General features: G+C 44.3%; 1 long non-coding RNA gene across 3 annotated transcripts; it reads right to left on the reverse strand.

Moving 5' to 3' along the window:
• Positions 1-1091: 1091 nt before the first annotated feature.
• Positions 1092-8590, reverse strand: LOC140912089 (uncharacterized). Of its 3 annotated transcripts, none has more exons than XR_012159221.2 (4): positions 8526-8590; positions 6205-6432; positions 5781-5864; positions 1092-2356 (listed from the first exon to the last, which is right to left on the reverse strand). It is a non-coding gene; the product is annotated as an uncharacterized LOC140912089 (long non-coding RNA). The 3 variants fall into 3 exon arrangements; XR_012159223.1 differs by lacking the exon at positions 8526-8590 and adding an exon at positions 8330-8395; XR_012159222.2 differs by lacking the exon at positions 5781-5864.
• Positions 8591-11843: the final 3253 nt, after the last annotated feature.

Here is an 11843-nt window from a genome sequence, read left to right on the forward strand (position 1 = left end):
GGACACTTTACCACGGCAGGCAAGCAGCACGTAGTCTGGAATCATTGCATAACAAAGCATGGCAGCATATGGTCCCGGTGTTTGTTGGCATTCAAGTAACATCCATTCTTTATCTCTCTGTGTTATCCTCAGGAGAGTGATATCATTCATGGTAACCTGGTTGAGATAGGGGAATTTAATTAAGGGGACATCCAGAGGTGGCCGTTCCTACTTGGCTGTTTGCCTGTGCCTGAAAAGAAATCCTCCCCGCAGTTAGCCACACGGTGGGGAAGGAGAGGGAGGGCATTGGCACTGAGCTGTTCGCATTTGGCTAGCAGGGATCTTCCCTGATACCAGCCACGCGATGGGGGCAGGGGTAAAGCAATCATCCCAGAGAATTGGATTGGGGGGCTGGGTTAGTTTGGTTTCTGCTGCTGCACGTTAACAGGAAAACTGCAGCATTAAATGGCCAACTCAACATGCTTTGCTTGGTATGGGAGAGAAGGGCGCTGCTGTTATGAAGGTTGCAGAAGCCGAAAGACTACGGCTTACCATGGCCGCCTGCAAGCCAAATTCTGTTCTGTTCATGCGCGATGAAATGTTCTCTGAGCTCATGCAGTCGTCCGGCACTGACAGAGCTCAGCAGAATGTGTGGAGGGCACAACAGCAGAGTACAGTGAAGTGGCTGAGGAACGTGAGGAGAGGTGGTGGCCAGAAGATCAGAGGAGGCATGAGAAAATGCTGGGGCTACTGCGGGATCAACAGGACATGCTCTGGCGTCTAGTGGAGGTTCATTAACAGCAGCAGGAGCACAGACTGCTGCTGCAGCCCCTGTTTAAGCATCCTCCCTCCTCCCCAAGTTCCATAGCCTCCTCACCCAGATGCCCAAGAACGTGGTGGGGGGAGACTCCGGGCACCCAACCACTCCACCCCAGTGGACAGCCCAAGCAACAGAAGGCTGTCATTCAAGAAGTTTTAAAGTAGCCTTTTCCTTCCCTCCTACCCTCCTCCCACACCCCACCCAGGCTACCTTGTGAATTATCTCCCTATTTTTATAATCAGTTAATAAAGAATACATGTTTTTTAAATGATAGTGACTTTATTTCCTTTGCAAGCAAGCTGTGATCGAAGAGGGGCGAGCAGGTGGCTTACAGGGAATTTAGAGACAACCAAGGGGACAGGTTTTCATCAAGGAGAAACAAACAGAAGTGTCACACAGTACCCTGGCCAGTCATGAAACTGGTTTTCAAAGCTTCTCTGATGCGTTGTGCTCTTCTAATCGCCCTGGTGTCTGTCTGCGCGTATTCAGTGGCCAGGCGATTTCCATCAACCTCCCACCCGCCCTCTTACTCTCACAGAGATTGTGGAGCACACAGCAAGCACCAATAACAATGGGAATATTGGTTTCGCTGAGGTCAGACCGAGTCAGTAAACTGCACCAGCGACCCTTTAAACGTCCAAATGCACCCACTACCATCATTCTGCACTTGCTCAGCCTATAGTTGAACAGCTGCTGACTACTGTCCAGGCTGCCTGTGTACGGCTTCATGAGCCATGGCATGAAGGGGTAGGCTGGGTCCCCAAGGATAACTATAGGCATTTCAACATCCTCAACATGGCCTGGAAAGTAAATCCCTTCCTGCAGCCGTTTAAACAGACCAGAGTTCCTGAAGACACGAACGTCATGGCCTTTCCCGGCCATCCCAAGTTGATGTTGGTGAAACGTTCCTTGTGATCTACCAGTGCTTGCAGCACCATTGAAAAGTACCTCTTTCGGTTTATGTACTGGCTGCCTTGGTGGTCCGGTCCCAAGATAGGGATATGCATTCCATCTATAGTGCCACCACAGTTAGGGAATCCCATTGCAGCAAAGCCATCTAGTATGACCTGTAAATTTCCTAGAGTCACTACCTTTGATAGCAGCAGCTCAATGATTGCGTTGGCTACTTGCATCACAGCAACCCCCACAGTAGATTTGCCCACTCCAAATTGATTACTGACTGACCAGTAGCTGTCTGGCATTGCAAGCTTCCACAGGGCTATTGCCACTCGCTTGTGAACTGTGAGGGCTGCTCTCATCTTGGTATTCTTGCACTTCAGGGCAGGGGAAAGCAAGTCACAAAGTTCCATAAACGTGCCCTTACGCATGCAAAAGTTTCGGAGCCACTGGGAATCGTCTCAACACTATGCAGTCCCACCACTCTGTGCTTGTTTCCCAGGGCAAAAATCGGCGTTCCACGGCATGAGTCTGCCCCAGTAACACCATGATCTCCAAATTGCTGGGGACTGCGGAATTAGAGAATTCTGTGTCCATGTCCTCATCACCATGCTGCCGTCACCTCCTCGCCTGGTTTCTCAGGTGCTGGTTCTGCATAAACTGCACGATAATGCACAAGGTGTTTACAATAGTCATAACTGCTGAGGCAAGCTGAACGGGCTCCATGCTTGCTGTGCTACAGCGTCTGCTCGGGCAATCCAGGGAAAAGGGCGCGAAACGATTGTCTGCCGTTGCTCTGACAGAGAGAGGGGCGACTGACAACATGGCTTACAGGGTTGGTTTACAGGGAATTAAAATCAACAAAGGGGGTGGCTTTGCATCAATGAGAAACAGAATGGCCCCCTCAAGGATAGAACTCAAAACCCTGGGTTTACAGGCCGTTGATTTTATGGAGGGAGGGGGGAGAAAATGAATACAAAACAAATCTAGTCTATTTCTTGTTTTGAGCCACTTCATCTATCTTTATACATCTTGCTGGCAGCAGACTGTGCAGTATGACTGCTGGCCATCATCATGTCCTGGGTGCTCGGCAGAAGACGATGCAGTATGACTGCTGGCCATTGTCGTCTCCTGGCTGCTCATTAAAAGACAGTGCAGCGGGACAGCTGGCAGGACTGAATTGCCATGAGACGAAACTTAAAAGGGTAATGACCTGGCTGAGTCACTCCCATGTTTGCCCAGGCGCCCATGACCTCACTGAGGTGGGTTAAAAGAGCACCCTGGACTACGTCGACGATGGCTACCAGTCATACTGCACTGTCTGCTGCCAAAAGGCAATGAGCGGCTGCTGTGTAGCAAGGCAGTACCACATCTGCCAACACCCAGGAGACATACGGTGACAGTGAGCTGAGCAGGCTCCATGCTTGCCGTGGTATGGCGTCTGCTCGGGTAACCCAGGAAAAAAGGCGTGAAACAATTGTCTGCCGTTACTTTCACGGAGGGAGGGAGGGAAAGGGAGCCTGACGATATGTACCCAGAACCACCCGCGACAATGTTTTTGCCCCATCACACATTGGGATTTCTACCCAGAATTCAAATGGGTGGGGGAGACTGCGGGAACTGTGGCACTGTGTTGCCACCCACAGTGCAACGCTCCGGAAGTTGACGGTTGCCTCGGTACTGTGGACACACTCTGCCGACTACATGCACTTAGAGCATTTGTGTGGGGATACACACAATCAACTGTATAAAAACACTTTCTACAAAACCGAATTCTAGAAATTCAACCTAATTTCGTAGTATAGACATGGCCTCAGACAACTCCCACTGAGATTAGTGGGAGTTACACATTCATAGATTGTTTAAGGACTGTTTAAGGACAAGGAGTAATGGTCTCAAGTTGCAGTGGGGGAGGTTTAGGTTGGATATTAGGAAAAACTTTTTCACTAGGAGGGTGGTGAAACACTGGAATGCGTTACCTAGGGAGGTGGTAGAATCTCCTTCCTTAGAGATTTTTAAGGTCAGGCTTGACAAAGCCCTGGCTGGGATGATTTAAGTAGGGATTGGTCCTGCTTTGAGCAGGGGGTTGGACTAGATGACCTCCTGAGGTCCCTTCCAACCCTGATATTCTCTGATTCTATGACTCTATACAAAATTGGCTGTTAGTGTGTAGACACCTCCAGTTGCTGACATAACCTCCATTCACTTTAGTGGAGAGTATCCCAGTCTCTCTAGGCACAATGGGGTATTTGCCAATTGCCTCAAATACTTTCAAAAACGTACAGCAAACTGGAAAAGGTGCTTTGTACACAGACTATTTTTACTATATCTTCCCTTTATAAAGGTATTTCCCTTTAACCGTCAGTGTGCCTAAGCCCCCTCATTCCTCTTGTGTGTGCATGTACACTAAAACCTCACACATTCCCGCAAAGGATGAAAGGCATAATGCCCTGAGAATGGGGTTTTCTCTACATTCATGTTTGCCCCTTCAATCCTCAGCCACTGCTGTATTTCCCACAGTGAGCCTCCAAATTTTCTCAACAAAAAACGGTAACCACTGACAGTGGTTGTGTATGAGAAACTGCTGAGCACACTGCTGAGCTCCATTTGCTATGTAATTGCTAAACTAGTGGGATCTAAACCACCACTTGGCTAAGCATTTTGGGACAACTGGATTTGGTCACACAGATTTCCAGAGGAAACAAATTTAGGTGTGCCAGTTTCTTTGCTGGGATAAAGCCAGCTATCCCACTAGGCTCCCCAGCCGGCAACATAGCCTCCTTTTCTCCTGAATCCTCTCCTGTGAGGCTTCCTCCCACCATCCCAGTATATATTACTTTAAATCTGCTCATACTTTGACATCCAATAGTATTCCCTCCCTCTCCGTAACTCTTCAGGATCTGCCCTCCTCGATCTCTACCAAAATCTCCTCTTCTCCACTCATTCTGTCTTCCAGAAACCCTCTTTTGTCCTCACTATTCCCCCAGAGAAATTCCTTTCTGCTCACTTTCCCTCAGAACCCCTCCCACCTCACCAAGCCCTTCAGCTGCCCGAACCTATCACAAATAAGAGGGCTAGGCCCAGGGCCATCGTGGACAAGAGTCTATTTTCTTCCATAATCTGCCTGTGCATGTGGGAGTGGAGGTGATGCGACACATTTTTAATTCTCCCTCCCCACGAAGAGAGGCAGTCAGTGACTCTCATTTTTCTTTCTCTCTTTCTTTCCTCCCACCTCCAGCCTTTGTTGGATCTGGGTAGGTAATTAGAACTTCAGTGATGCCAATTCCCGTCTTTCCCCACCACAACAGTATGGAGGAGGAAGCAATCTTAAGATGACTTAGGAGCTACATACATGCCACCTAGCACTCCCTGTCTGTACAGCATGAGCAGATGTTACATCCGCTTCTTTTGCACAACTGATCAGCCGCTGGCAAACATCGTAACAGTGGTGGGGGCCCTGAGTCACAAAGGAAATGTTGATGTGAAGTACAGAGCAGCACTCCTCGTGTTCAGTACCCATTTCATCACCCTCTCAGTACAAAAAGTCCAAACTAAATGACTGCAAAAATTGCTAATTGTTACGCAACCCGCCCCCACACACATATACCCTGGTAATAGTCAGTGCTAATTTACTGGCTCCCAGTCTGTTACAGTCTTTCAGCATCAGGGTGAAGTGAAGAGCTATCTCAATCTCGCCTGCAGGGTTGTTTTGATCAGCCAGAACTTGATCTACACTGACAAGGCAGTAGTGAGCAAATGTCAGAGCATTTTTTATCAGAACTCCACCACACCTTAGGAGTGCTTCCTACATGTCTAGGGGTGAAAGGGGAAAAAAACAACACATAATATAAAATGCATTACTCTGATTTCTCACCCAGCTTCATACCAAACACCTGGATATACTGTTATATTACTCAAAATTATGTGTTCTCTCCCCACCAAAAAAGAAAAGAAAAAAAAAAGGCTAAAAGCCACTGTTTGTATGCGTCAGACTACACTAATTGCTGCCACTCCTCTTAAGAAAAAAGAAAGAGTCGAGCAATGAATAAAATATAGATGACGGGAATCAATTTAATTTAATCACCATAAGTATGTTGTAAAATCACTTCATCACTTCATGTTGGATGAAATATTCAATGGTTTTCCCAGCCCTCTCCTGTTCTTTCATCTAAGGAGACATAGAGTATCTTTGTCAGCAGAGGCAGCTGCTCTGGGGGTGAGATGAGACCTGCCATCTGTCCAGATTTGATCAGCTCATCTCTGATTCGGGTGAACATGTCCTGATCAAACAGCAGGGGAAATGAAAAATAAATGCTCTGATTTTATACCAAACAACCCAGGAACCACATTTTAGGAGGAAGGCCTTGATGAAACAGAGGTGGGAACAAAACTGAGTGGAAATATTTTACAGTCAGGAAGAGTACCATAAAACTAAACCATCCACTACAAGTTCATGCAATTTCAGTGGCAAAATTGATATTATTTGAAAAAATGAGCTGTTTACTTACATGGCTGGTGGAAAGGATTTGATAGCTGAGGAAACCTAACTGTCTCATTAGTGTTCCCATCCAGGTTTCCCTCCAAAACTGAGCATTCTGTTGCAAGAGGGAAAGTCTGTCCTGAGCAGCCTTCATTATGCCAAAGAGTTCCAGTCTGTCCTCACTTTCCTGTTCCTACCCATGTACTCTAACATAACAGCCTCTCTGGATACGGAAATGGTATATCTATGTAGGCATCTAAAACACAAACACAGCAGGAGAGGATTCACACAGTTGTGTCATGTTGAAAGAAGCTAGGTATCACAGTGGGTTAATGCACTTGCCTTTTGCTATGTGAGAATAGTTAGGAATCACAGAATGCTACTTTCTTCTAACAGTGAACAAGAAATAGAATAAAGTATATTTATAAAACAATATTATCCCTAATGCTGCTTTCACTCAGGATCAGCTTGTCTGTTAAGCCTTTGCATAAAAACTCACTCAGCCTCATTCCTGCTTCAGATTTTAAGAACCAATTCACATATCCTCACACCATTCAACTCCAAAGCCTTGGATTCAAATTTTGGCTTGGGTCACAAGTAAAAATGAGCTTAATAGATTCCTCTTAGTCCTCGATGGGCATTTGTCCATATCAGACAGTTGGTGGTCCCTGTTTGAGAAAGCTGCAGACAGTTGTTTAATATACGAGGGAAAGGCGCTCAGATATGAAGGAGATGGTACAGTACACCAGGATTAAATCCAATGAAATAGAAATAACTGTATTTTTCAGGTCAAGAATGAGGTACGCTGGCAGAACTGTGTGAAGAAGCTTAGACTCATAGACCTTAAGACCAGAATGGACCATTCTGACCTCTGTCACATCACAGGCCACAGAACTTCACCCTCTAATAGGTCAAAAATCTCTGGCTGGGTTACTGAAGTCCTCCAGTCTTGATGTAAAGATATCAAGCTACAGAGAACCCATAATTTACTCTTGTTCAAACCAGCAAGAGGCCCATGTCCCATGCTGCAGAGGAAGGTGAAATCAGAAATAATTATTATTATTACTATTACGAATAAATAATAGCTCTGCTTGAGCCGTACACTTTTTATGCCTTCCAATTAGAGTATACGAACATATTTGGGACCTTACAGGTACTGTCCAACATTGGCACCAGTGTGCCGTACCACCATGACCAGGGCTCCAGTAAGGGTGACCAGACAGCAAGTGTGAAAAATCAGGGCAGGAAATGGAGCTAATAGGCACCTATATAAGACAAAGCCCCAAATCAGGATGTCTGGTCACCCTAACTGTGCCTGCTACCATCATGCCTTATGGAACTCCCTGGTACACAGAGGGCATGTAGCTGCTGTGTGTGCAGTGTCTACCTAGGATGTTACACCAGTATAAGCCAAGGTGTAAATTTAAATTGATATAATGATAATGGTATAACCCTCTGTGTGGACACATAGCGAAACTGACCAGCATAGAATATTCCATATTCTGGAATAGCTCGCCAGATGAACACTCTATTCCTGAATAAAAGTGACTTTATTCTCAGATAATTACTCTGCTCACAAAGTGGCGTAATTATTCTGCAATGAAAGTGACTTTTATTCTGGAATAGTGTCCACATAGCAAACTATCGCAGAATAGCTATCAGAGAATAACTTATTCTGCAATAGCTATACTAGTCAATTTCCCTGTGTAGATAAAGCTTAATTCTCCTATATAAGGGTCTTTTTTTTTAATTAATAGCTATTTTTCTTCGGAAGAGGTTTAAGCTAAACTGAAAAAGGCCCTCTGATACTGGAGTAAGTTTGTTCACAGCGGGAGCTATACAGCATAACTATCAGTTTACCAGTATAATTGTTAAAACTTTCCCATGTAGATAAGCCCTCAAGGATCTGTATCCAGCAGCTGGATGCAGCGGAGAATTTGAACGAAAAGGGTAAATGCGTAAATTTTGTTAAACAAAATATCCTGTTCATGAACTATGTTTTGAATTTTAAAGAAGAGCTCTAGTAATTATAATCACTGTTTTCTATATATAGAAAACTGGCCTATATGGAAATAACACATAGAATTTTCATATTCTAGTTTCCTAAAGATATAGGCCCAAATCCTAAGTTTTGCTATTTTGTTTAATCATACCTGAATGGTTGCACCCATAAAGCCCTTGACTGTTCAGGTCTGAAACTACCCATTCTTTACTCATGGCCTTCTGTCTTTGAATCCAGAGTTTAAAAGACTTCATATCTGCCTGAAACTGATAATTTGTTTTCTGTTTATTATGGGGAAACCACACACATACAGAGAGAGAGAGAGAGAGAGAACAGCCATTCCCTACCTTCTAGAATAGGAAACCCTCTGTCTCCAAGAAATTGGTTTCCCGGCATCAGAGAAGCAAAATTTTCAAAGGTCAATACTCTTAAAATGTTCTTTAATGGCACCTGTAGCTTAGAGGAAATTACCTCCTGTAGAAGAAAAAAACACTTATACAAGAAGTAGTAATCTTCATTAGTGATGAACAGCACTGTCAGAAAATTAAAACCAGAACAGCTCAATACCAGCAGCAGCAGAGTAGTATGAGGCCAATGACCTGTTACAATCCTTTGAACATTGACCCATTCTGACAAACACATTCTGGGTTGCCAGATAATTTACTAAGGTGAAAGGCAAAAAGTGTCTTTACCAAACGTTATAGCAAGCAACATTACCAGCTCTGTTGAACGGTCAGGAAATTAACATGCACACTTGCCAACCTTATGTGAAGAAATCTGCTGCCTGTCAGCTTGCATTCTTGTACATGGGAGGGAGCAGCTGGGGCAGCTGCTGGTACACACTGTATGACAGCACCCTCTCTAGAGGCCTGATATTATTACAACCTGCACCTCTCCTCATGTTGAATTAACTTGTTCTGACTGTGTGACAGTTCTGATGACTACACACTCTGATGCAAGTAGCCTGGGTCACATGCTGCTGCATGCATGGATTGTCACTAACTGTGCCACTAAAACCAGACAAAACCTTGTCAAGGGAGATAAACTCCTCTAGAGAGAAAGGTAAGTGACTCAACTCATAGCACAGCTTGTGAGGATTTTGTTCAGTTCAAGGACAGTATCCACTGACAGGAGAACTGGATGTAGTCAGGAAGACACACACACACAGACAGAGAGAGAGAGAGAGAGGTGCCAGAGCAAAAGCAGAAAGGCTGTCAGGGGCTCACTGTCAACATTTTCACAATAAAGAGACCAAGAAAATAAACCTTCCAATACCCCTCTGCAACTATCTGACAAAAAATATGCCCTCACTGTAAAAAGACAGCTGCATTCTGGTTCAGAAATTAAGCTGATTCACATAGGTTTCTACAGACAGATGTTCTATTGCCATTCCCACTTGCTGGAGTTCAACCAGCCCCAGTCCTACCAGACACCACCATTCCTGGCAGTGGCTGGATTCCTGTCAAACCCAAGTAAGACAAATGTTGAATGTAACTGTTTTTGTTCTCCAGACAGAGGGATGAATCTATTTTCCTATTTAAACAGAAATATCTGTCATAGCTAAGGATGGAGGCAATATAACATGGCAATCAAGGTTATAGTAAGTGCCCTTGTTGGAAAAGTTTTATATTTTGTTCCTAGAAAACATACTTGGCCCAGATTCCTCAGTATGCTCTGGCTGCTTTGCACTGCTCCAGTGATGCTGAACAGCTCTTAACCCAGTTTAAATAGCTTGGCCATACCCTATTTAACATTTTTATTAAAGACCTGAAAATACATAAAATCATCACTCATAACGTTTTCAGATGAGACAAAAATTGGGGGAGTGGTAAATAATGAAGAGGACAGGTCACTGCTACAGAGTGATCTGAATGACTTGGTAATCTGGGCACAAGCAAACAATATGCATTATAATGTGGCTAAATGTAAAGGTACACATCTAGGACAAAGAAGGTAGGCTGTAATTACAGGATGGGAAACTCTATCCTGGCAAACAGTGACTCTGAAAAAAATTGGGTATTGTGGAAAATGAGCTCCCATTGTGACACTATGGCCAAAGGGCTAATGCAATCCTGGGATTCATAAGAACAGGGTAATCTGGAGTAAAATAGAGTGGTTTTTTACAGCTGTATTTGGCACTGGTGAGACTGCAGCTGAAATACTGTGTCCAGTTGTGGTGTCCACAATTCAAGAAGGATGTTGATAAACTGGGGAGAGTTCAAAGAACAGCCATGAGAATTATTAAAGGATCAGAAAACACCTTGTAGTGATAAACTCAAGGAGCAAAGGAACAAAAAGAAGGTTAAGGGTTGACTTGATTACAGCCTATAAGTACCTACATAGGGAAAAAATATTTAATAATGGGCTCTTCAGTCTAGCAGAGAAAGGCATAACACAATCCAATGGCTGGAAATTGAAGCTACACAAATTCAGACACAAAATAAGGCATAAATTTTTAATAGTGAAAGTAATTAACCGTTGGAACAATTTACCAAGTTTCGGGTGGATTCGCCATCACTGACAATTTTTACATTTAGATTGGATGTTTTTCTAAAAGATCTGCTGCAGGAATTATTTTGGGGAAGTCGTGTGGCCTGTGCTATGCAGAGGGTCATGATGGTCTTGGCCTTGGAATCTATGAATCTTAACTGTCCAGGTAAACTGAGCTTAGTGCTGTTCTGTGTTATTGGAGCAGTGCAAAGCAGTCGCACTGTACCTGTGAATCTGGCCCACTGAATATATTGATAGTATAGTGGGGGTGGGTAGAAGGTGAAGATCTTTGAGAATGTTGGGCAAAATCTTTTGCTTTTCTGAAATATTTTGATGAACTGCAGGAATAAAAGTCATAGGACTGGAAGGGAACTTCTGGGTCATCAGGTCCAGTCCCTTGCTACCCCATCATATACACCCATAAATTTATCAAGCTCCATCTTAAAACTACTTATGTTGTTTGCCCCTACAGTGGGAGGCTACTCCAAAACCTCACCTGTCTCGTGTGGTTAGAAACCTTCTTCTAATTTCTAGACTACATTTATTTATGTCCAATTTATACCTATTTGTTCTTGTGCCAACAGTGTCCCTTAGCTTAAACAGCTCTTCACACTCTCTGGTGTTTACACCATTATATACACCGTGGGACACCTGGCATTGGCCACTGTTGTAAGACAGGATATTGGGCTAAATGGACCTTTGGTCTGACTCAGTATGGCCGTTCTTATGTTCTTATATTTATAGAGAGTAGTCATGAACCCTCTCAGCTTTCCTTTTGCTCGGCTAACCACACCACACTCTTTAAGGTCAGATCTACACCATAAACTTACATCGGTATAACTACATCACTCAGCATAGTGAAAAAGCTACACCCCTGAGCAACGCAATTATACCAACCTAAGCCCTAGTGTAAACAGCACTATGTTGATGGGAGGGTTTCTCACGTTGACATAGCAGCTGCCTCTTGTGGAGATGGATTAACTACGCCAGCGGGAGAAGTCCTCCCGTCAGTGCAGTAATATCTTCATAAAGAGTTACAGCAACACAGCTGCACCACTGCTGCGTTTTAAGCGTAGACCAGCCCTTAGTCTCATCTTGTAAGATGGGCTTTTCATTCCCATGATCATTGATGTAACCCTTGGCAGGGGTGGTTCAAGAGTATCCCAAGAGGAGGT

This window comes from Lepidochelys kempii, chromosome 5, assembly GCF_965140285.1.
Source record: "Lepidochelys kempii isolate rLepKem1 chromosome 5, rLepKem1.hap1, whole genome shotgun sequence".
Classification (NCBI taxonomy): domain Eukaryota; kingdom Metazoa; phylum Chordata; order Testudines; family Cheloniidae; genus Lepidochelys; species Lepidochelys kempii.